Raw genomic sequence first — 26,208 nt, 5'->3', positions numbered from 1 at the left:
TGTATTGCTATTAAAATTATTGTAAGTAGTTTATATTTTATTGTTACTTTTTTATTATTGTTGATTTATTATTTTTTTGTTTTTATTAATTTTCCAATAGACTGCCTTCCTATGTGCGTTTTGCTAAAAAAATATTTTGTCCTTTACCCAACGGGTGCCTGGTAGAGATGGCTTTTAGCCATAAGGCCGCCATTTGCATACTAGTTTTAAGCTTGCTTGCTTGCTTTTGTTAAGTTTATCTCTGTTTTATATTTTTCAAGTGTGCAATAAAAAATAAATAAATAATTAAATAAATAAGATTATATTTTACCTATAGGAACTATATATTACAATGTTGAAGAATGAATAGTTTTTTAGAACGCACTATTCTCAGGAACTATTAAAATGATTTCATAAAATTTACTATTATATTAGATATTTTATTTAATTACGTAATCCGCTCAAGGAGTACTTTGGGCTATAGGACAAAAGTGTATATACCACGAGCGAAACCGGGGCGGACTGCTAGCTAAAGATATAATTACTGAGCAAATTTTAAAATACTTTTGTTATTTAAATAAAGGAATGGAGAGTAATACTTTGAAATGTCTTTTTATTACGTTTGCTTGCTTTAATCAGAGGTTTCGTCAAAACTGGGTCACTAGAGTCAAAGAAATACATGAAAATAATAAAAAAATAACATTATTTCATTCTTATTTGTATTTCTTATATAATAACTATGACAAAATCAATATAATCAATGTAAAGCAAACAGTTGTAAGGAACATCCGGACCATAAATAGAGAATTTCATCTATTTCGGTCCATTAATTTTATACAAATGAAAGAGCAAAAAACTTTTATACAATAACTTAATCGGATCTTTGTACCACTGTTTAACTAATGTTTTTTTGCTTGTACCTTCTAATCTCAGGAACCGCTGCTACAATTAGATGTTGTTGCATAAAGGAGGCCCGGTTCCCTATCCTCACGCTTTCCATTCCATTCCTTCTTGCCAGTCGTCGATCCCTCACCCCTTAAAAGCGAGCAGCGCATTCGCAGAGGCAATACTGCTAATATTCATGGACGGTGGTGATCGCTTACCATCAGGCGAACCATCAGCTCAGATGCCCGCTATGAAATTTATTTTTTTATTTTTTGCATACGGGACAAATCTTTGTTGTTTTTGGTATGCGTTATTTAATGTATAATATGTAGTTTCTTTTAAAATAAATAAATAAAAAAAAGAAAAAAATAAAATCCAGTATAATTCTAATAATTGCCATTATAGTTTTCACATTAATTAATGTAATTAATAGATTGACATTCAGTGTTACAAGCTATAAGCTATATATTTATAATACACGTCGTGAAACCGCAGGGCACAGCTAGTCAAAAATAAAATTCATCCATATCTAAAATGTCTCTGAGCTAAACTAAGAAATACGCAGACTGTAACTTTCTAGAAAATTCCATTCCGATAGCACTAGAATTTCTAGTATATTACATACATGAGAATTTCATCCTGAAATGTGTCAATTTATGTGAAGCGCCGTCACATGACGCAGTTTCGGATGAAACATATGATGTCTTATGTGAAAAAATGCTGCTGACGTATGCAGTTCCATATTTCGTGACTGGTAAATTGAAGCATGTACCCTCATAGACGATCTATACAATTGCATGGGGAACAATATGAGCTGATAATGATATCTCTATTTTGCTTTTCAATAAGAAGGGTCATCCACGTCATCATCATCCAGGTCATCCATACACAAACTTCTAAAACGGGACACACACATGGCAACAATTTCCTATAAAAAAAATGATCATGTCAATCGTTTAAAAACTCACAGAGACGTCAAATGACCAAAAAATAAATCAGTCGAATAGAGAACCTCCTTCGTTTGTCAGTTACAAATGAAACCGTATTCCCATCTATTTCCATGATCACGGCAGCACGTATGAACGGCTCGACCGATTACTACAATACTTTTTAGCTTATCTTTGTTATAGTCAGGGGTAGGATCTTAAGGAAGTAACCCTTAAGAAATTTGCGTCACAATTAAAAACAATAAAAATACTTAACGACTATTTAACTTTCACCTGTTTGTCATTTCCCCGGTAGACAGGGTCGGATAAGGTCCGCTTTGTTAAAAATAAATAGATTAAGGCAACATGTTACTGGTCCTCTGATACAGGTTTTATGACAAAAGAAAGGAAACGATTATGCTCACACGACAAAGTTTCGTTGGGGTTTTTTAAAAACCATTTTATCTCGCAAACTTTATACTTTTCAAACAAGAAAATGAACTAAGTTTTTGCTTCGTTTAATACAACTTGAAGTTGGTTACGAAATACTTAGGGTGGTTTCGTGTAAGAAATGGAATCTTCAATAATTCTGTTTTATTTTTAATCTTCTTATATAGTATTTTACTAATACTCTAACTTTATTTAAAAGAAGTTATACATATAACCTAGAAATATCAATGATAATTTTTCTACTGTTCACATATATAGCAGACAACATTGCATGGATCGTTGTCTTATTAATCTAGCAAAATAAAGTAAATTGTATCGGGCAGAGGAATATTAATATAAATAATCTTTTTCCATTCGATTGATATACGAAAATTATATGAAAAAAACTTGAAAGACATTGCCTATAGCATTTTTTTATCGAAATCAATAAGAAAACCATTTCTATTCAAATTCTAGTTAAACAATCTGAATAAAAGCAATAAAGTTGTTTTTGTTTTAAAACGACTATTACCGCAGGTTATTAAATAGTTACTATTATATTAAGATTTTAGTGTGACTAAGGAAAATAGAGATTGTAGTCGCGAATGAATAGGCTCTCTAAGTAAACGTTATTTATATATTATAAAATATGTAAATGCGCACATTAAAAAAACTTTATACAAAATTTTGAATTCAATTACTTATTAATTAAATACTTATTTGAATCATGTAATTTTCCGTAAAACAGTTTGCAAAAAGGAAAAGTATACACAGAAGCACCGGGTCTCTCCTGCGACGTTCCCTGGATGTATTTCGTTTGTCAGTTACTAGCTGTTGTCCGCAGCTTCGCCCACGCGGTCGTAATAAATATTCATGGTACAAACATTCATCCCCTTTTTAACCCTCTTAGGAGTTAAATTAATCAAAATCCTTTTCTCAACAGAAACCTACTCATAGTGGCTATCTGCATGCTAAATTTCAGCCCGAAAGATCCAGTAGTTCGGGCTGTGCGTTTATACCTATAGATCAGTCAATCAGTCACCGTTGTCATATAAGATTTACTATTATAATAAACTAGCTGAGCCCCGCGGTTTCACCCGCATAAGTCCGCATCCTGTAGGAATATTGGGATAAAATATTGCCTATGTATTATCCAGTTGTCTAGCTATATACGTACCAAATTTCATTGCAATCGGTTCAGTAGTTTTTGCGTGAAAGAGAAAGTGTATGTTACACACATCTTTACAAAGTTTTGCATTTATAATATTAGTAGGAATTAGTAGAATACATTGTATCGCATCTTATAATGTTATTTCTATCAACGGTAATGCTATAAAATAAAAAAGCCTCAATCGCCACATATTGTCTCCGTGTACCCGTACAGCTTCGTACTTACGATTATGTCCGTGGCCGGGTAAATCCCACGCTATCCCGGGCGAGGCTCGCGTCGCCGTGTTCCTGGGAAAGATGAGATTATATGGGTTTATCGTTTTGCTTCTTATGGAAGTTATAATTGGATCTGTATAGATAGATGATTGGAAAACTTACGATTGATATGATGCGAAGAAATGTATTATGTCTAAATTAGTAAGTTAATTTATATTTATACTAGCTGCACCCCGCGGTTTCACCCGCGTAAGTCTGTATCCCGTAAGAATATCGGGATAAAAAGTTGCCTATATGTTCTTCCGGTCGTCCAGCTATCTACGTATTAAATTTCATTGCAATCGGTTCAGTAGTTTTTGCGAGAAAGAGCAACAAACACACTCACATCCTTACAAACTTTCGCATTTATAATATTAGTAGCAAAAATAATCTAGCTGACCCGGCGAACGCTGTTGTGGCTTACCCTTATCATATAAGGCATGCAAAATAGATATCGGCCGATTCTCAGACCTACCTGATATGCACACAAAATTTCATGAGAATCGGTATAGTCGTTTCGGAGTAGCTAACAATGACACGAGAATTTTATTTTATATAGATTTTATGTTTACACTGTGGCGACGTATGGGATAATATTTCTGGATCGATTTATAAATTATTCTACCAATACAAAGTCACAGTAGCTATATTTTCTATAGTTATTCCACGGACAACCCGAGCGAAGCCGGGATGAGCGGTTTGTTAGATATATTTTGATGTAAGATTATATATTGCACATAATATGTTCATTATATGGAAAAAATTGATCCAGCAAGTGATAATTATATGAGAATTAAAAATCGCTTAAGAGAAATATACGCGAATAGATCCATCAAAATTTTTAAAGTGTGACAGAAAAGCTCCATTACATAAGAAAACTACAATTTTGTTAAACACTAGCGTTCCCCCACGGCTTCGGCCCGGTAAATTTCCTAAAACTCTGTCTCTTTACCAAGTGTATAAGTGACGTCATTCAAACAAACGTGGGCTGCTGTTACAAATTTTCTTCTTATCTGTACCCTTTATTTAAAACGAGCAGTACATTAACGTACAAAACGACAGAATCGCTTTGAAGCACTTTAATGTTGGACAGTGAAATAAAAAGCGCTTATCAGCTGTTCCGCTGGAAAGTCGTTGTTTTATTGCCTTTAAAGTTTTATGGACGCGACTGTACCGATTAAGGCTGGTGGTACAATGGGATTTTACTCCTCTGGTCAATATATTGACAAACTATTTAGAATAAATTTTGAGACGTTCAAATTGACGATGATAATAAATTGCTGTGTATAATGTTAATAAAATAATAATTTCCACACACAGTAAATAATTTTGTTTAGGTTGGTTAGGATATATAGGTTTAATTGCAAAATATGATGTAAATAAACCGTTCGGTATTATCACCTGAATATATTTTTGCTAAATAATTATAGAGCTTAAATAAATAATATTTTCATATATTATATGCTTTAAGGTGGTTGAGAAAAAATAGTGAATTCTAGTTTTTAACGCGTTTTGTCTTGTTAATGCTAGTTATAACAAAAGCATTCAGTTACAGCTATTTCTAACGGAAAACTAAACGGTAACTCTTATTATATTACTTTAAACATTTCTAAAACATACATGTTTTATATAATACAAATAAATATTTTCACAACATTCTCATTGTGCCACCGCCCTGTCAATTTATGAGTTAAAGAGTGTCAAAGTCACTATATAGCATCTCGCTAGGGTTTATTGCGGTCTGGGATATTAAAACCTGAATTAAATTTGATTGTTCTTCATTACACGACGCCTGGGCATAACTGATTACAGTAAAATATTTTGGTATATAGCCAATTCATTAGCACGCATTTATTATGTTTTATTTAATGTTTATTATGTTTAAATTTACTTTATTGTCTCACTTGCTCTCAATTATATTCACTAATTATATTTAAATTTACTTTATTATACAGCGTATACGTAAGGAAATCATTGAAGCCTGGCCAACCTAATTAGAATGATAATATAATTAAATACATTTCTCGAATACATTTTAATTTTATGTTTAATCTTATATACTATACAAAAAAGTTAGCGTAATTTGACAGGAGCGAAACCAAATGTATCTTACACATTACAAAACATAGAATAAAAAAGGATAAACATTATCTAACCAGACTCATCACAATCACATTACTGCTTATTGCATAGAGCATAGAGTAAAGAGTGTATAGCTCTAACGTTGGCATACCATAGACTATAGAACTATACCAGCATTAGAAAATTATGTGAAATGGCTCAACAATGAAGGAAACATGCTTCAATGCGTTACTTACGCTCTCAAATAGAGTGTAATCGTTTGGAACAGCAGTATCTCAGTTCCTCTTCCTCTTTTTAGTCTATGTTCCATATTTGAAATTGATAGTTCCAATTTTAAATGCACTAACGTTTTAAAATTGGCTGTGTATTAAGCTGTGAAATAACTGGCATATTATACTATTTTGATTGTTCATTTTTTTTTGACGTGACAACGTCTTAAATTAGGTTGCGGCTCGGAGTCACTCATGAAAAAGTGTAACGCCCGGTAACGTTACGATGAGTCACCGAACTATGATCGGTCCGCCGCGCGCGCAGCACTAGAGAATTAGGCGCATTGAATCGGCGCGTGCTTTTGTCTCTGTCTCTGTCTTTTTAGTAAACAAAATATATTTTTTATAGTTAAAATTTCTGCAATTCCTATTTTCATTCAATTCCTTGTTCCTATTGTGCAATTTCATAATATTCATATCAATAAATATTCTACCGAGAAAAAGACGTTGTCACGTAAAATCTTCGCCCGTAAAACCGACTTTACAGGCAACCATTTTTTACTGGTTGTTTTTTTTTTTTTTGTAATATGCCAGCTATCCTTGTTTAAAGAGAATCGAAATTATGAAAGTACAACGAGCGATGAGTATAAATTATCACATGTTTTAACGATTCATAAGTTAAGCATAAGCTTAAAAAGTTTTTAAAATATAGGTACCTGCATTTATTTATTAATACGTAAGCTTAGTTTCATTGTATGTTCTTTATGTATTACTTTTAACAACAGATTTAATTCAAACTTTGTATCAAGGATCAGTGACAATATACTAACATGAATTTGTTTTATAATCCTAATTAGAATCGAAAGGATTCAATAAATTTCCTTATGTATACTCTGTACAAGAGTGGAGACACATTTGTTGATCTGTCATTGAAGAAGGTTTTTTTATCTTTGTTATTTAATCGGAAAATATTATAATAGGCTATGCAGCTATTTGCTTTGTTACTTTAAATTAGATGACAACGTACAACGTTGTTACTATATCATTTTATTTTGCCACTACAAATTTGTTTAAGTATCAGATGCCATTGAGGTAGGAGGCAATGATTTTGAATTGCGTAATATGTACATTTTAACCGACTTCAAAAGGAGAAGGTTTTTCTTTTTACTATGTTTTTTGTTGCTTTCGATTCGTTGACTTGATTTTGATGATTCTCTTTTTATTTGAAGCTGAAATCTCTCGTGTGGTCTCATTAATATTTGATCTAGTTCTGACAATTTCAAGACGTTTAATTGTTTGTTAAGAATATAATTATGAAGGTAATTACCTATATTGTTTGAAGAGTAGTCTATGGGCGTCCTTTTCATCCTGTGGTATGTTCACTGTGATTGCGAAAACTGTAACAAAATAACGGTATTGTAAGCCAAAATAAAATCTTTTATGATAATATCGGTACCTACATCTGTAAGTTTTTTTAATCTATACTCTTATTATACCCTCCAATGGTGTACTATCATCTATGGTGATTACGCTTATTATTATAACACGCTAATTACGGAAAAGTAATTAAAGCGACGTGAATTTCTTAGTTGATCGTTTCTTAAAATCTAAGTTTACATCGCTAGGTTTGTTCAGACGGCATATACCGCTTCCGTAATATGGTCATTGTGGCTTTTTTTTGTTTGTTTTTTGTGGGGAAATCTTGCCGCCTTCTTCACGTCTTCACACCTTCACCACATCTATTGGGTATCTTTACCCCGGGAAAGGAGCCAGGTTATGTCGGATTCTTACCGATCAAAACCACACTGTGTTCCGTCGAGCCGTTTAAGAGCCCACGGGAGCGTGTAAATTCATCCGCGACCCCCTCGCCGTGGTCGTTGTCCCTAAGGAAACATGATCTTTAAAGTATGTGAATGTTTGTTGTTATAGTTGGTCTCAGGTTATATCCGTTATAGGTGATAATACGGGTCTAGTAGTTACTGGACCGTAACTACGAAACTATCCTTATTAAGAAGAAAATATAAAAAACATCCTGCATAAGAATCTGCAAACTAAATTCACTTTTAACGAAATATTTCTTCACAATACTACGTCATTTTTTGGACTGATCGACTTCATATCGATGCCTTGTTAACCGACTTCAAAAAAGGAGGAGGTTCTCAGTCATATTTTCTGTGCGTTTGTTTCTTTATAACTTTCTACTAGAATAACCGATTTTGATGATTCCTTTTTTATTCAAGCAGCTGGTGTCTTTCATGTGGTCTCATTTTAATTTGGACTAGTGACAGTATGAAAGCGGTTTTCCTTAGTTAAAAATATTTATTTATTATGTATTTATTTAACACTTTATTGGGCTGGTATACAAATAAACCTTAAATATAAAAACTTACAACTAGACCAGCACAGAAGGCGACCTTATCACTAAAGAGTGATCTCTTCCAGCAACCCACTGTGTAAAGAAATAGTAAAAAGCAGGAGGTAGGTATTAATTACATAAATATTTTAACAAAAAATAGTTATTTGTGTCGCTAATTTAATGAGATATCGTTAATAAAACTTTGCGTCTGTGTGTTGTTGGCGATTTTATCAACACATTTTCCACGATGAAAGTCGCCGGAGCTAACTTAGTTCGCCAGCCAATGATTCCATAATGATTTACACGTTCACCGAAATAAAATACATATTATACGAAAATTATATGAATTAAACCGTTGTTATACCGGGAAGCTCGCAAGCGAAATAATGCGGTTACGTACATCCATTAATAATTAAATACTGCAAACAACTGGTTATAATTTATGGTTGAATTATTATCGATACATTATGCAGTGCAATGAACCCTTTTATATTTCCACTCCTGCTATGTATTATCATTTTTTACATGAATTCAAAAGCTTTCAACTATTATTTACTAACCAATTGGTGTGATGCTAAAAAGGGAAACTACTCAGCATGTGCTACGCGTAATGCTTAGTACTAATTTTCAGTACTAGTTTTCCCCTTGTTGGAGTATCAGTCAGAAGAATAAACATACATGGATACATAGAGATAAACATACATACATACTTATAGATTTAGTGAAATTCATATAGTTGACTACCCTCAATTAGTTAATTACAAAACAAAATAATTGCGTCAGATTTAAACTGGAGGAACTCGCGATTCATTCAATGGAATTGTCAATAAATCCCGGCGAGTTTTCAATTCGCTGAGCGGAGATAGAGAATTTATTTCTACTGGCAAAAAAGCACGGTAAAGGTAAGAGCATATGGACCATTACGTTCATATAAGATACTGTACCTACTAATATTATGAATGCGATAGTAACTGATTTTCTGTCTTGTTCATGCCTCTCTCTGATCGGATTTGAATGATACCATCTGCGACCCGCGGTTTCACCCGCGTAAGTCCGTATCTCGTAGGAATATCGGGATAAAAAGTTGCCTATATATTATTCCAGTTGTCCAGCTGTCTACGTACCTAATTTCATTGCAATCGGTTCAGTAGTTTTTGCGTGAAAGAGCAACAAACACATGTATAATATTAGTAGGATAGGATAGGATAGGATACTAGGATTTGGTTGTGAGATAGTAGACATATTACAGTTTTTATCAGAGAAATAATATATCCTTTTCTACAAGTCATGTGCAGAGATGCAGCGAATGTTTCAAATTTTTACATTATTTATAAACATAGACATTGTGTTATTTTCATTAAGAAAACATTAGAGTAATGGCAATGACAACTCTAGTTAGATGTATTAGAACATTTATTATTTGATACTAGAAGCTCGTCCTGGCTCCGCCCGGTTATCAAGATTCCTGCTTTATCACAAGGGAGCATTTAATAGGGATAAAAATTATCCTATGACCCAAGTCACCTCATACGCTATCTGTTTACGAAATTTCATAAAAATCCATTCAGTTGTTTCAGCGTGATTGACGGACAAACATCCAAGAAAACAAACTTTCACATATTTATAATATTTTAGTGCGATCATTACAATTCGTTAGCGAGTTTCTGGAATGTTCTATTACAATATTTCCGGAACATTCCATTATGTGAACGCACCTCAATACTACGTATAAGACGTTTTTATCACTTGAAGGTTTTTAAGGTAATATTTTAGAGTACTTTACTGCGGCTTCCAGAGAATATTTTTGCTTACCAAGATGGTTAAACTTACAAGCAAGGGAGATGTTCTTTTAATAGTTTTTACTAATACATACTTCGACGTTCCGGCTTTTCCTTTCTTATCCTCATACAGAATTACAAAATTGCTTACATATAAAGGCAAGTTAAGTTTATTGCATGTTTAATTTCATTAAAATCGTTATGTTTTTGGATGATTTTGAAAACAACAACCATATATTTAGAAATTAAAAACTTTTTAACGGATTTTAAACGATTTCATTAATTTATAAACCCGACGTTTCGAACACTTTACAGCGAACGTGATCACGGGGAGTACGTTAAAAAGTTTTTAATTTCTAAATGTATAATACTAATAATAATGCGTAAAATCAAACACAAGAAAACAACAATATGGTTCTTTTAAATATGCCTTTTTTCGCTCAGAGATATAACTAAGGTACAAGCATATGACATGTAAAGATTAACATAATTTAAAAGATATTTTCATTAGTATGATAACAAACAATGACTTTATAAAACTACTAGCTGTGCCCCGCGGCTTCACCCGCGTAAGTCCGTATCCCGTAGGAATATCAAGATAAAAAGTTACCTATATGTTATTCCAGCTGTCTAGCTGTCTACGTATCAAATTTCATTGCAATTGGTTCAGCAGTTATTGCGTGAAAGAAAAACAAACACACCCACATCCTTACAAACTTTCTCATTTATAATATTAGTAGGATAGTAGGATAGCTATACAAGAACCACCACATTCAAGACTGCGTTTGCTAACAAACCAATAGTAACCTTACAAATAAACGTTTCTATTTCAATAATATATCATTATACAAAACCAAACATTAACTCGTCACAGAAAGTAATCAAACTCGATAATAATTAAAGACAAGAGCTGTACTAGTCAAATGAAATCGTTTAAAACACTGCGAAACAGATTTAACATTTATGGGAGCCCGTAAAACGGGGCATGAAAATTTAAATGAATCTCCGTATAAATTAGATTTGTGGCCGACTCTATGTCATTTGAGATTTAAACACTTTTCAACCGACTTCATAAAATAGAGGTGATCATTTCGACTGTATTTTTTTTTTGTGTTATCACTTGATTCCTTTTACAGGATGACTTTATATTATTATGTTTTTATTTAAAAGCTAATGTCCATTTAATTTCTAATTCTGTGATGAATTAAAGGCGAATTAGGTTTTTTGTTATAAATATTATTAAAACTAGCTTTCCGCACGCGGCGTCGCTCGGGTTTAAAGAAAATATAAATTATATACATTGACGTGTGAACAACATGCCCTTTGCATTGCTAGCAGTTATTCTAGACAGAGACCAGTTTTAAAAACGACATTTGAATTTCTCAGTATTCATCATTCAGTGTCCTTTTAACACTTAAGTGTTACATAAACATCTAAATAGTATAGACTAAATTCAAATTGTTAATAATAATAATAAAGTATATACCTTCATTACTGAAATACAAGTTTTAATCGCTCAAATTGTAGTTTTCCAATGGAAAATACTGTGAGCAGGAATTCGAACTGATATATTTGATGTAATCAATGACGAATTTTGGCATTTTTATTAAGGAAAATTATTCAAATGTCATAATAAGTGATACAGTCACTCTTGGGGCCATACGTCATAGGAGTATCTTTTTTATTTCATGCCCTTACAAGCATAAAAACACACAATAGTAATATGTTAAACAGGTGCTTTTGGTCAGCGTTATTTGGTTGCCATAGTAACGAGTTGTATGCTTCTTTCATTGGCATTCAATTCAATTCCATTATGTCATTATTAACATTCTAAAAACCCACAATACAGTTGAGTGTTTGTATAATTTTAGACACAAATACTTTTACAATTGCCATGAACGCATTCTGTTTGAAAAAAAACTTAATTATAATGCAAAAAACAGTGCATTTACAAGTAAATAAAAAGCGTAGTGAAAGCTTTCTCTTGCTCATTAGCTAATTGCGGAATACATTAGCAATTCATTGGATATGAAACGGTTTAAAGAATTATTTCAAGGTTTTAGTTAGTTCTTTTATGATATCGTTTTAACTATTGTGTGTTTAAATAATTTAATTAACACATTTCTCATTTTACTGAGTAAATTTAAGACAATTTTTGTCTGTTATTAGCAGTAAAATTGAGCATGTAAATATTAGCTATTTAACTAGCGTTGCCAATGACGTTGGTTCTCAGTTAGTATTTTTTTTTTAGTTTTGTTATTTGGTAACTTTCAATGGATTGAAGTGATTTTTTTGTGTTTAATTGTTGTAATTTAGTTACTTTTTATAGACATCAAATGAAATTTATCAATGTATTTATTTAATGAAAAGAAAACTTACAGCTATAAATAAAAAAGTAATAATCACACTAATATAATAAATGTGAAAGTTTGTTTGTTTAGATGTTTGTCCGGCAATCAAGACCATTCTGTATCAGAGCGAATATTAAGATACAATGTAGTATAAAAATACATGTAAAGTTGGCGGTAGTTATATATAAAACTTCCACGTTTGTTTCAGTGTTTTTCGAATCCGAGAGTGCGCGTACAGTTTTCTAAGTAGGTTTAGCATATATTTAGGTTTTCAGAATGTGAAATATTCTAATGATTACAATTAAATGGTAAGTTGGAGGTAATGGGACACACTTATTTTTAAGTGATTACGTAATGTCTCTTACGATTTTCCGGCAATAATGTTTGTTGCATATTTCAATATATACATTCATAATATTTAGGACTTTTTAAAATTAAAATCACTACATAGCGTATGATTAAAAACTGATGAATTCAATCAAGTGAAAAATTAACGTACTTTATATCTGAATAATTTAATTACTAATGAAATTTCAGTTCAATCAGCACAGCGAAATGTTGTATGTATGGATGAATTAATTTATAGTAAAAATAAAAAATCTACTACTGATCTAAAGGCGATTAGCTCTATGAGATTTGATCCCTATTTTCAAGATTATTTTAGAGGCTCCCACACGCTGGTGTTCTTTCTAGAGATGTATAAACAAGCAATTTTTTGTTAACCAATAAACCTTATTTAGAGGTATCAATGTTCAAAATCTATTGTATCGTTAATAAGTAAACATTGTAGAATACGCGCTCCTAGGCAGAGTTTAACTTCTGTCAATTTTTGATGACTTTGAGTTTTTATACGTCAATGGGTGCACCATGCAAATAAAATTGCGGCTAGTATTAAATTATCGTAAAAAACTCAAGTCCCACAAACTCCGCAACCGTGGTCACCGTGCGCTCACTGAAGCTGAATACAACTTGTTACCGGGTGCCACGAAAATTGAAATTTTCAGTGTTGAATTTCAACCGCGTCTGAATGAAGCCTCATTAAACGCGATGGCGGCGCAAATTGCGATTTATTGTCGGCGAAACTGTCGAGCCGCGGGAAGTTTTATTTATGAATGAATTACCGTTAAATTATGGTCACCCGCCTTTAGATTTTGTGTTCTAGCCTTGCTTGTCTATGGCTCGCTTTGTGTGGAATGAATGGATTTATGCTATCTTTGGTTTGTGTGCGTTGGTTATTTATTTCCTTTATAAAAAGGATCAGGCATATTGTATGAAAAGATAATTAATTAGGTTATTATAATAGACAAAAGTGTATGGAAATGTATACAGAATAGATGAAGTACTATGGGTAGGTAATTATGAAAAAACATGTGGTTAATATATTTGATGAATGACATTTGTATTTTTTATCAACCAACGTCTCACAAACAGTTTCCAAATTGCGTGTATTTAATTTTCGACTTTATGTCACGACAACTGCGTAGGTTTTCAACCGATTGACGTGATTCTTTTTGTGTTTGATAGCATTTTTTTGTCATGTGGCACTTAGTACTTAGTGCTGTGTGCAGCCTGGAGTGGCACCATCCTCCCCGGGATACCGCACCCTTTTTTGTATAAAAGAACTGTCACTTAATCCTACTATCCTACTAATATTATAAATGCGAAAATTTGTAAGGATGTGCGTGCGTTTGTTGCTCTCTCACGCAAAAACTACTGAACCGATTGCAATGAAATTTGGTACGTAAACAGCTGGACAACTTGAATAACATATAGGCAACTTTTTATTCCGATATTCCTACGTGATACGGACTTACGCGGGTGAAACCGCGGGGCGCAGCTAGTAATTCATACAGGAATTCTGTAAGCTTATAGTATGGTATATCAGTACCAACGCACCCTCGTATAAAATAGCAAACTAAAAGTATATACCAACGGACGCTTCACTAATTGCTTTCTAATGAAGCCGAGTTTTTGGAGTGCAAACGAAATTACATTAGCAATTAGTGCGGTGCCATTCCGCGATACGTTCGGCCCGGTTTAATGGACCAAATGCCGCTTAACTACCCGCATTTGACGTAACGCTGTAACGATATTGGGGAAGTTTTTATTTGTATATCGACGACTTTCGCAGGAATTAACAGCGTTTTGTGAAAGATGGTATATATATAACTAGCTGACCCGGCAAACGATCATTTCCCTTACTATTATCCTTACCTTGTATATATAATATATTGTATATAATATATATATAATATAATATATTATACATATTATATTATATATATTTTGGGGAGTTTATTGTGGGAGTCGAGCACGCTTCGGCACGAATTGGGCCAGCTCGCACCGGGGAAGTACCACACCCCCACAGAAAACCGGCGTGAAATAATAGCTTGCTATTGTGTTTCGTACGGTGAGTGGGGGAGCCGGAGGCCCATATCCTTTTCCTTACCTTTCCCAGTCCTTTCCTTTATTCCTCTCATCAATCCTTTCCCATTCCCTTCCCAATTAAAGTCGGCAATCTATTTGTAGAGGCGAAAGGTTTTTAATTTGACCTTACGCCTCTCCAAATGTTGATGGGCGGTGGTAGCGCTTACCATCAGGCGACTCACCAGCTCCATTGCCGACTATGACAAAAAAATATATATATATATTATATATACAAGGGTATGAAAAATAGATGATACCCGATTCTAAGACTTCATGATTCAGTTTTCATGAGGATCGGTCCAGCCGTTTCGGAGTATGGTGGGTAACATTCTGACACGAGAATTTTATGTATGATTATTTCATCTACTCATAAGACAGAAAGAGTAGAAGAAATCTGATTTCTGTTGCGGAATCATGGATGGCCGAGAGGCGTTGCTACGGTTTGGCAGAAGGACGCGGGTTCGAATCCCGCCTCGTGATCATTTTTTTCTATTCTTTCAAATTTTTTTCTCAAAACGAAACTTTTTTTATTTTTTGTCCGGTTTATCGGGAAAAAAAGTTACCTATGTGTTATTCCAGTTGTCCAGCTATTTACGTACCAAATTTCATTGCAATTGTTTCAGCAGTTTTTGTGTGAAAGAGTAACAAACACACACACATCCTTACAAACTTTCGCATTTATAATTTTAGTAGGATAGTATTAGTAAGAGAAAGATTTCCGTCTTATACTCGGTTTTGATTTAATTAAATGAAAAGTCCCCCCCCATTATAGCGCTAGTTATATTTAATTATTGTGAAAAGAAGTAAATTAGATAATTGGAACGTAACTGGATATTTAGCCGCGTCTAGGAATCACAAGGATTGTGAAATTAAGAGGTTTTCGAATAATTCACAACAGATATTTTATTGTGGGAGTCGACCAGGCTTTAGCACGAATTGGGCCAGTTCGCACCGGGGAAGTACCCCCCACAGAAAACCGGCGTGAAATAGTAGCATGCTTCGGTGTTTCGTGGGGGGGTGCCGGAGGCCCGTTTTCTTTTCCTCGCCCTTCCCAGTCTATTCCTTCTTTCCAGTAGTCAATCCATTCCTTATCGCTTACCCCTTAAAGCGGGCAACGCATTCATGGGCGATGGCGATGGCTTAACATCTTAACACCAGCTCAGTTGCCCACATAAATAAACAAAGATATCTTCTACATAATATTAATGTAGATTACTCTCCAGAAAACCACATAACATAATAAACTACGCGAACCACAATTCACCTCCAAAATTTAGCGCATCCATTGCCGTCTCAAATTGCAAGCAAGACCGAAACAGTAATTTCGCTGAGCATTGTATCCGGTTAATTTTAATAAGAGGGCCGGCAATAATTTGTAAATTCAACCGCGAAACGTGAACGTTCGTATTATGTTACTATATTGTTGATGTTCTCTTATATACAAGGTATATAACGCAGTTGTATGCGGGGTAATTAAATACTTAGATGGATAAGGTGGTTGTGACTCAGTGGTGAGAAGCTAGAACATAAATCAATCATTTGGGAGCTTGAGAGTGAATCTGGTCCATACGTACAATGCTTAAATTATAATTTATAATAACCACCAGTTATACATATATAACTGGTAGTTGCAGCACCTTATAAAACTAACTCACTCAACTCTAAATCTAACTCTATAATAACTTTTAACATCCCTAAACCCCATTTAGTGTTATCGACCATCTAGAATTTGTAATTGAATAGTGTATGTATAGTATTTTACTAGTCAAGCCCGTTCATTTAATACCCATATTGAAAAAATGAATTTTGTGGCGCCCACTATCTTAGATCAATTGTCGTCAAACATAGCTAAGAACACCACAAGGAATCTACCTTTTAAATGAAAATCGCATGAAATCAGTCCATTTGTTTGAAAACTACGATTTCGCAAACATACACCCAAACAAGCACCCCTCTTTTTGTGCTAGAGGTTAAAAACAGCCAGTTTACTTTATGCTATGATAAAATCACATCTCCCGTCTCCAAGCTATAATATTTTACGTCCATGTAACGAACTACGCGACCCAAAAACCTTTTGAACATCGCTCCAAGTCGCGATGTAAAGAAAACATTTTTTTCCCGCCAACGCTTCCGTCCACAAGATAACACGTCATATATGTATATAGTGCGATAGCACAGTCCTTTGGCGGAGGTATTACGTATCGCCTGTGTAAGACGCCGTATATTGACGTACTAGCTGTTCCCCTCGGCTTCGCACGTGATACATAGATAGCCAATGTCACTCAGCGAAGTTGTAGCTTTCTAATGGTGAAAGAATTTTTGAAATCAGTCCAGTGGTTTTTGCGTGAAAACGTTACAAACATACAAAAGTTTCATCTTTATAATATTAGAGTAGAAGAGTAGATTTAGTCTAAGTTTCTGCTTATTGGACATCGAAATGAGGGTGAAAATATTGGATGGTAAGGCACATTCAATTTGAGGGAGAAAAATGATGATAATATATAATATGTCTGCTTCCGTATGTACACCTGTATAAGGTTATAAATTAATTATAATAAAATGCATACCTGGATCGTTGATATAAACTATCGCTTCTTTAATGAGCTGTTTTTGTTTTATCACTTTATGTTATATCAACTCCGAAATACATTTTTAAATTTTAATAATATATACTATAACAATATTTGGATAACAATTTATCACTGTGAATTATACCATATTACATGGCTTACATTAATATTTCAAAAGTGTAAAAATAACCTACAGATTTTCATACATTTTTTATCCAAAAATTTCCACATAAATGGAAAATTACCTCAGAAGACTCCACGCTGGTTTAATCACAAACATCAAAAGTTTGTACGAAAAGGGAATAAAATTGATAAGCGAAACATACCGTCGTGGGGATATAATCATTTTCTTAAACAAATAACAAATACAGCCGAGTAGAGGCTATCTCAGGAAAGTACATTAGAACAAAAAGGTGGTGGGACGAAATGAGCCGAAACGGAGATCGGGCTGAAACGAATGGACGTGATTCGGGCTCGTTCACTGTGATTACGTTTATTTTATTATTTCCATCTATATTATCTGCGCTTTGTTGTTGGAACCTCTTTTTCTTTTTTATATTAACAATTTGCAATAAGGAAAAAAATGGTTGTAGTAATTCTACAAAATAAATGTTAAAAAAAAATTGATTGACATTTCGGACAAACTACAAACCCTACGTACCCTAAATAATGTGGAGGGCAAAGTTATAAGTAAACAAAAGACTTACATGTTTTGTATTCATATTTTTTTTGCATAACCTCTAAATTCCAGTGATATATGCCACTTAACGACTTTTTTTTATTTTATTTTTTCATATTTTACAGTAAAATTTGTTTTTTCACGAAAGTCGGTAAGCAATTACCTTATGCTGTAAGTTCGTATATTTTTTTATTCAATACATTATTTATTTTGTAAATGTATGATAAATAAATAGGTATAGACCTAATTAATTATTAATAATCCGGACCTACACTTAGCTTTTTATACAAGAACCACGCAAAACAAAACACTTTCAATCGCCGATTAATGTAAAACAGATCTATTAATTTCAACCGATATACTAAAAAGTGAATATCTCAATCTTTCGACTGTAGCTTCTTTTTGTCCTCTTACAAAATGACTCCGTGGGACTTTAGATTGGCGTGATTCTTTAAGTGTCTCAGAAGGGAATTATCATCATTACAGAATTAGAACTCCCTCCAGAGACGATGGTGAACCTACTTGTAGAAAATAATTATTATAAAAAATGCGAATTATATCTACGCCTTAGGAAGCAATGTTGCGAGATTCCGCGTTTCATTAATGAAGAGTTTCCATTAGAAAAGGGAGCCGAGATTTTCTTGTATTTTGGAGTCTTGGCACTGCCCATACTGGTATAATAAATACACGCTCGCCCCGGCTTCGTCCGCATTGAAATAAAATTTAAAATTTTCTAATAAGAAATATGGATGGATTAAGAAAGTATTCACGAGAGGAATAAAGAAAATGTGATAAATAAACAAAAAAAAAAAAAAAAAAAAAATTACTAAGAAAAAGATACGGACCTTCGGCTCCCCCACTCACCGAACGAAACACAGCAGTATGCTATTTCACTCCGGTCTTCTGTGTGGATGTAGTATTTCCCCGTAGCGAGCTGGCCCAATTCGTGCTGAAGCGTGCTCGCCTGCCACATATTTTCTTTTACTAGTCACAGCCCTAGTAATAACACATTTTCGCGGTTAGTTCGTTCCGAGTATGATTAAATTCCTCTTTATATGAACGTCCTTTGTTACTTCGAATACAGCGGACCTAGGTGTATATGACATAACCGAAATAATCAGGTAATTAGCTTCAATTACGTTCCACGCGTGCGAATTTTGTTTGTATGTGTATTAAACTTCGCGGAAACGCTTTTATATAGCAAATCGATAATTTATAATACTGGAAAATACGTAGTACAAAGCTAGTTGATGATGATGTATTGATATGGGTCGAAATTAACACGCTTTTATTAACTTCAATTGTATGTTTGTATGTTTGTTTGTTATGTAACCGACATGGGTTAACATGGATGTTAACCCACTTTAGTTAAGTTGAAACTATAATTAAAGCACGTTTGTTAGCTTTTTATACTAAACATAGTTATTTTAATGCATTTGAAACTAGACGTTTAATTTTGATGTGAAAACTAGGTGTGGTTTCGGAAGCGGTGGAACCCAATATTGCAATAACTTATACCTTATCTTCATCATTGACAAGTATCATATAAATCCGTCATTTTTTTAAGCCTGGTGGGTACCACTGTATGTCTTGTGATATGAATGATACTGGTGTAGTCTCTTATAAATTTTCTAGCTTTGAAGGCGGATTAGTTTTTGTTGGTTTATTTTAGTTAAAATAATCATAACCGTGGCGAACATCTTACCTAGATCATGCGGGCGAAGCCGAGCAAAAAAGTTAGTATATCCATATATTCTGAAATACTTTTAAGTCTAAAATATAAGCGAGATAAATAACATCAAGTGAGTTATTTGCATTGTTGATGAAACTGCATTTTAGAATCTCATTTAATTCTGAGGATAATGTATCGAAATCTGTAAATGCAAAAAAAGTGATGTATGTAATAAAATATCTCTACAATAACGAACACAAAATTAATTATCAAATTAACTGCAGTTAATTTAATACACGTACAAACGGTTCAATTATTAATTTAATTCATTGACAAAATTTTAAAGTGATTTATGAATGTTTTCTCTAGTATATTTTAGGCTAAATATACCATTTTTTTAAACAACAAATTAACGACACAGAAATAAATTAAAGGATCAAACTATAAAATCCGTTACCTTATCTCTAAGAAATAGAACATCTAAATATATATAACTCAAAGATAAAGTAATAGAACATCTAAATATATATAACTCAAAGGTGATAGACTGACATAGTGATCTATCAACGCACTGCCCAAACCACGGGATAGATGAGCTGAAATTTGGCATGCAGATAGATGTTATGACGTAGGAATCCACTAAGGATTTTGTTAAGTTCTACCCAATGGGATAAAATAGTTTGTACCATAAAAATTTAATAATACGACGCTGCGGGCAACAGCCAGTGGAACATAAAACTCAACCGAGCTACCTACGAATTTACATTTCTCATTTTCTCATTAAATGGTTTATTATGCTTGAGTGTAATTTGGCCAGCATTACTTTAAACGTTTTGAGATCTTGTATAATAGACCATTTCATTGTTGAGACTACTTGAGCGGGAATTTTCTTGAGTTAAGCCTCGTAGAATTTAGCGGTATATTAAATACAGAATTATGACTAGCCTCATATCATAAAGAGGAAATGTGTCCGGATGTCGGAGGGTGTAAAAAAGTATGAGTAAAAAAGGCTTGTGTGAAAGACCGAGTGTTTCTTGGGCGTAACTCTGTGGTAATGTGATGCACAACATGAAATATCCTACTATTATAAAAGCGAAAGTTTGTAAGGATGTGTGTGTGTTTGTTGCTCTTTCACGCAAAAACTGCTCAAGCGATTGCAACGAAATTTGGTATGTAGACAGCTGGACAACTGGAATAACATATAGGCAACTTTTTATGCCGATATTCCTACGGGAAACGGACTTACGCGGGTGAAACCGCGTGGCGTAGCTAGTAACATATAATTTCATACAATTTAGTCGATAGAGTTATGCTATACGCAAATGAGTTTCGGATAATAAAATATCAATACCACATTATCATTACCAGCGCAAAGCCTGTATAGCGAATTGTTGATTGTTTTATATTGAAACAGTGTGTTATTTGGTATAATTACTACAATGTTATGTTCTATAATTATAATTTATTATTGTTGTTCAAATTATTAACATTCATGTGATAGAATTCCTGTCGGTTTCATTCCTTAATATATTGTGTAGTAAAATATACAAAATATTAATTTAACAAAGCAAATTCGTGATATTTAGATAACATAACTATAAAACATATTATCAAGCTAACGTCAGCTTATTATTATGTTATATTTTTCTTTTATAGTATACTAGCATACCCGGCCACGCATTGCTGTGGCTGAGTAATAATTAAAAATATTAAGATTATAAATTATTGGGATGATTAATCGATATAAAAACTGTCCTATGTCTTAAGTCGGACCAAATTACACATAAAATGTCAAATTTCATAAAAATCGGTTGAGTTGGTGAAGAGTTCATTGGGCACATACATCATTGCACTAGATTGTTATATATCAAGATATCCTAGTATTTTATTGTATTTTGTTTTTCGAAATCTTGTGAGATTTCAAGTCATATTATTATTGCATTGTTCTTTATCTTGAGGCTTTGATAGTGGAATTATAGTTGTAGATAGTACACAAATAACAATCTTTGATTCACTGTACACCGGAGGGCCGTATCCATTTTCTTTCCCTTTCTAGTCCTTATCCCTCCTCTAAGTTAGCATTCCATTTGCGAAGACATATAGCCTCTGTAAATGTTGGTGGGTGGAGCACCACCAATGACCAGCAGGTCATTTACTATCAGGTGACCCAACAGCTCTATTGCCAACAATCACATAAGAAACCGTTTTCTGTCTCCATCGGATCATTACCATTAAATTAATCTTACAACAAAAAAATCATACTATTCTGTTGCAATGTAAATGAAATATAAATAAACCGTTAACATATTACTTTATACCCTATTTATTTGTTTTTATTAATTTTCCAATAGACTGCCTGCCTATGTGCGTTTTGCTAAAAAACATTTTGTCCTTTACCCAACGGTTGCCTGGTAGCGATGGCTTTTAGCCATAAGGCCGTCATTTGCATACTAGTTTTAAGTTGCTTTTGTTAAATTTTATCTCTGTTTTATATTTTGAAAGTGTGCAATAAATAAATAAATGAATACCCCCTATTCCACCCTTCAAATTTGTTTTCACAATGAAATCTCACAAATTTTCATATCAGACGTTCCGTCTATGTTGTCAATAAAATTTAACAAAATGTGTTCAGCCATTCAAACGAAACAAACAGAACGCAACTATCCAATTACATATTATTAACTACATATAGTAAGTAGTTTTAAAAACATACACAAACTGATTCATGTATTAATTTAGAGATAAAACATTAATAGTTATTAACAGATACGTTTTAAGAGTTCCAGTAGTAAAACGTTTAGATTAAATTGTGCCAACGCTTCGTAAAAATCACATCGAAATTGGGTTAGCGTAGTCGGGTCACGGGAACAATACAGTAATTTAATATGTTTAACTTTATTGCGTTTTAATTGCGGCTAAGTGAGAGCTGTTGCGAGCGTTGCTGTTTCTTTGAAATTAAAACTCTATTACGTGGGCCGTGGGACATATTTTGCGCTGTTTTTTTATAAATTTATAATGGCGACCGCATTAAGATAAATTACTCGTGGTAGCTGAACCACGGAGGTACTTATTCAAATTGCAAAAGGTTTGCTGTTGTTTCGTTGATAAAAATTACAAATATATTGAAAAGTCTATTTATTCTCTCGCCTGGTCTCGAACCCCCGACTTATCGATTTTAAATCCAAGGGCTTCACCATTAAGCCATCATACTGCAAAAACTATAACACAGCAATTTTTTTTACAAACAACAATTAATCTGGAAAATACTTAAAGTATGACTTAAGAACAGATAACATAATAATATACAAGGATATGTATGAAACGAATGTGATATTTTGTTTACAATATATAATAATGAAAAGCATAAACAGTAACACGGTTATATACCAAATATGTTCGTACTATCTCAAGCATGAAAATATTTCACTATAACATTATATGAATTCCCGTTAAGTACTAAATAGTTTTGTAAGTAATATATCAAAAACGTATTCTGTAATTATTTCCAGCGCAGTTATCGTGATACCGCACAATGCACTAGTTTTGCAGCGCTCCAGGGTAGCATAGTAGGATGTACCTCCTATCCTATACTAGTTTCCTACTAATATTATAAATGCGAAAGGATGTGTGTGTGTTTGTTGCTCTTTCACGCAAAAACTACTGAACCGATTGCAATGAAATTTGGTACGTAGACAGCTGGACAACTGGAATAACACATAGGCAACTTTTTATGCCGATATTCCTACGGGATACGGACTTATGCGGGTGAAAGCGCGGAACGCAGCTAGTGTGTATATAAGAGGTGTGTTAAACTTTGTTAATAAGGTGCGAGATTGACAGATGGGGTCAAAGTCCAATTGCCTTTAGATGGTAACTGTTAGAATTTTCTTCTTTCCCCAAGCTATGGTACTATTTAGTACTCACGATGTTTCAAAGCAATTACGACCAGGACCTTAAATAAAATGCGTAATAATCTTGATATTTTTATATTTAACTTAAGGAATTATTTCTGGATTGACGCGCAAGATATTTTTTACATTCCCAAAATAACAAAGATAATTAAAATTGTCTCAATTCTTCGCTTATGGACATAACCGTAATGTTTTGAAACATTGTGAGACAATGTATATATCTCTGTCATTTGTCCACACTGGAATTTTGACTACTTTGAGACGTCATGACCACCAGATCACTTTTCAAGACGACCACGATACTTTTTAAAAAAGTTAGGTATTTAGGAAAACATTTAAAAGTACGTATTAATTACGTTATAATTATAGCTGGCTGTAGGCTTTATTTAGGCATTAAAACCGTTACAAATTCAACCTTATCACAACTGCAATAGAAACCTAATACGACACAATTGAACCTGGCCTAATCGAAATTACTACAGTACAGATAAATTGTTGTTAATTACATTAATTGACGTCACCAAACAAAGAACAATAGAACAATGAATTTCCGATGCCGAAATTTTAATTACTCGCTCACAAATGAAACATTAATTATGCAACAATAGCCACAGACTCGGCTCCCGAATTATGCAATGCCATTTCAATTTTAACTTGCGTCTAACTAGAGATGATTTGGTAATAATAAAACAGGCATTAAGCGTAATTATACGATACAATCGTTATTTTATTTCCTTATTAATAAGAGGATGAAGTAATTTGTTGTTATTATAACTTAAGTGGATGATAAGGATTCATATTTCGGCTTTAAAATAATTTAAATTGAAATGTCAAAGGAATCTGTGTAAATAAAAAGCATAATGACATATGTTAGCATGGTATCTGTACTTAATATTATAAAGCTGAAGAGTTTGTTTATTTGAATGCGCTAATTTCAGGAACTACTGGTCCGTCTTAAAAAAATCTTTCAGTTTTAGACAGCCCATTTATTGAGAAAAGCTTTAGGGTATATATGTCCCACGGGCGAAGCCAAGGCGGACCGCTAGTATAACTAAGAAGATATTAATGAATGTTCGGCGCGGCTACCGTGGTACATATATAGCATATGTCACTCATTGAAGGTATCACTTTCTTATGGTGAAAGCATTTTTGAAATCAGTCCGTTGCTTTTTGTGTGAAAACGTTACAAACATACAAAATTTTCCTCTTTATAATATTAGTGGGAATGAGGTTTAATTATTATTGAATCATATAATCCTATTAACATAAGCCAAGTAAAGTCGCTTAAACGTTTTTAGTGTACATATTCTGTCATATAAATTCCTTAATTTCTCCTGTTATATTATTTATATATTAGCTAGATTTCATTACATTTCATTATGCTATAAATATATATATATTGTATATATTTTATAATATATTGTATTCAAAGAATATGGAAAACAGTTTGTGTAGCTTTCATTAAATACATGGTCTTCTGTACATTGACTCACAAGAAATTCCAGCATACTGAAAACAAAATAACAACACCTAATAATTTATTACAAAAACCTGAACCACCATCAACTCGTAAGAACTATAAATATAAATAGGACATATGGGAGGCACCAGCTTTAAAAAAAACAGAATCTTAAAAAAAGGTTCACCGCATAAAAAGTTGTGTCGTAACAGACTGAGTAACACACTCAACAAAAAAAAAACATTATCGAATTGTGAAGATCTTTTTTTGAAGTCAGTTGAAAATATACGACGTTTTCTACCGAAACAGTTCATATTACTTTAGCTCATAGGAATTTGAAAAGAATCTAATTAAGTCACTATTCTCGTATAATAATATTCCCTTCATAAAATCCACCGGCCAAACATTACGTTGCCATAGCAACGTCCAAACACCCGTATTTACAGCTAAATCTTTCAACATCACACAATGCAACGTAAAACCAAAAAACCCGTACGTATATTCGGAAATATTTCCTGTCACGCTGTATCCGCAGTTAAACGCAGATGGGATGTATTGTTTAAGCCCTACAGTGTCACAGAGGCATTATGTGAGTCCGAGAGCCAGCCGCTGAAAGCAGTTCATTTCAATCTAATATATAAAATTCTCGTGTCACAGTTCTCGTTGCCATACTCCTCCGAAACGGCTTGACCGATTCTTATGAAATTTTGTGTGCATATCGGGTATGTATGAGAATCGGCTAACATCTATTTTTCATACCTCTAAATGATTAGAGTAAGGCAGAACAGCGTTTACCGGGTGCAGCTAGTATGTATCTACTATATAAAAATAAGTCGGGTTTTCCTTCCTGACGCTATAACTCCAGAACGCAGGAACCGATTTCCACGGTTTTGCATTCGTTGGAAAGATCTTGGGCTCCGTGAGGTTTATAGCAAAGAAAATTCAGGAAAAATTTGAACAAAAAAGCGGGAAAATGATTTTTCACATACAGCCATCTAATAATAATAATAATAAGCCCGCAGGGCACCTTGTGGCGAGGTGACGGGGAGTAGCGCCCCCGCGGTCCTTAG

The 26,208-nt window shown here is 33.4% G+C and overlaps 1 long non-coding RNA gene across 1 annotated transcript in view; it reads right to left on the bottom strand.

The window, feature by feature from the left end:
• Nucleotides 1–26,208, bottom strand: part of LOC119836744 — a 72,459-nt gene that overhangs the window by 3,338 nt on the left and 42,913 nt on the right. The window contains exons 3-4 of the long non-coding RNA XR_005288112.1: nucleotides 7,263–7,332; nucleotides 3,616–3,677 (exon numbers count right to left, since the gene is read on the bottom strand). This is a non-coding gene — a long non-coding RNA (uncharacterized LOC119836744). The remainder of the gene's footprint in view (nucleotides 1–3,615; nucleotides 3,678–7,262; nucleotides 7,333–26,208) is intronic.

Source organism: Zerene cesonia, chromosome 25, assembly GCF_012273895.1.
Source record: "Zerene cesonia ecotype Mississippi chromosome 25, Zerene_cesonia_1.1, whole genome shotgun sequence".
In the NCBI taxonomy this organism is placed as follows: Eukaryota; Metazoa; Arthropoda; class Insecta; order Lepidoptera; family Pieridae; genus Zerene; species Zerene cesonia.
The sequence above is the reverse complement of the archived record's forward strand: the minus strand, read 5'-3'. Positions and strand labels throughout refer to the sequence as shown.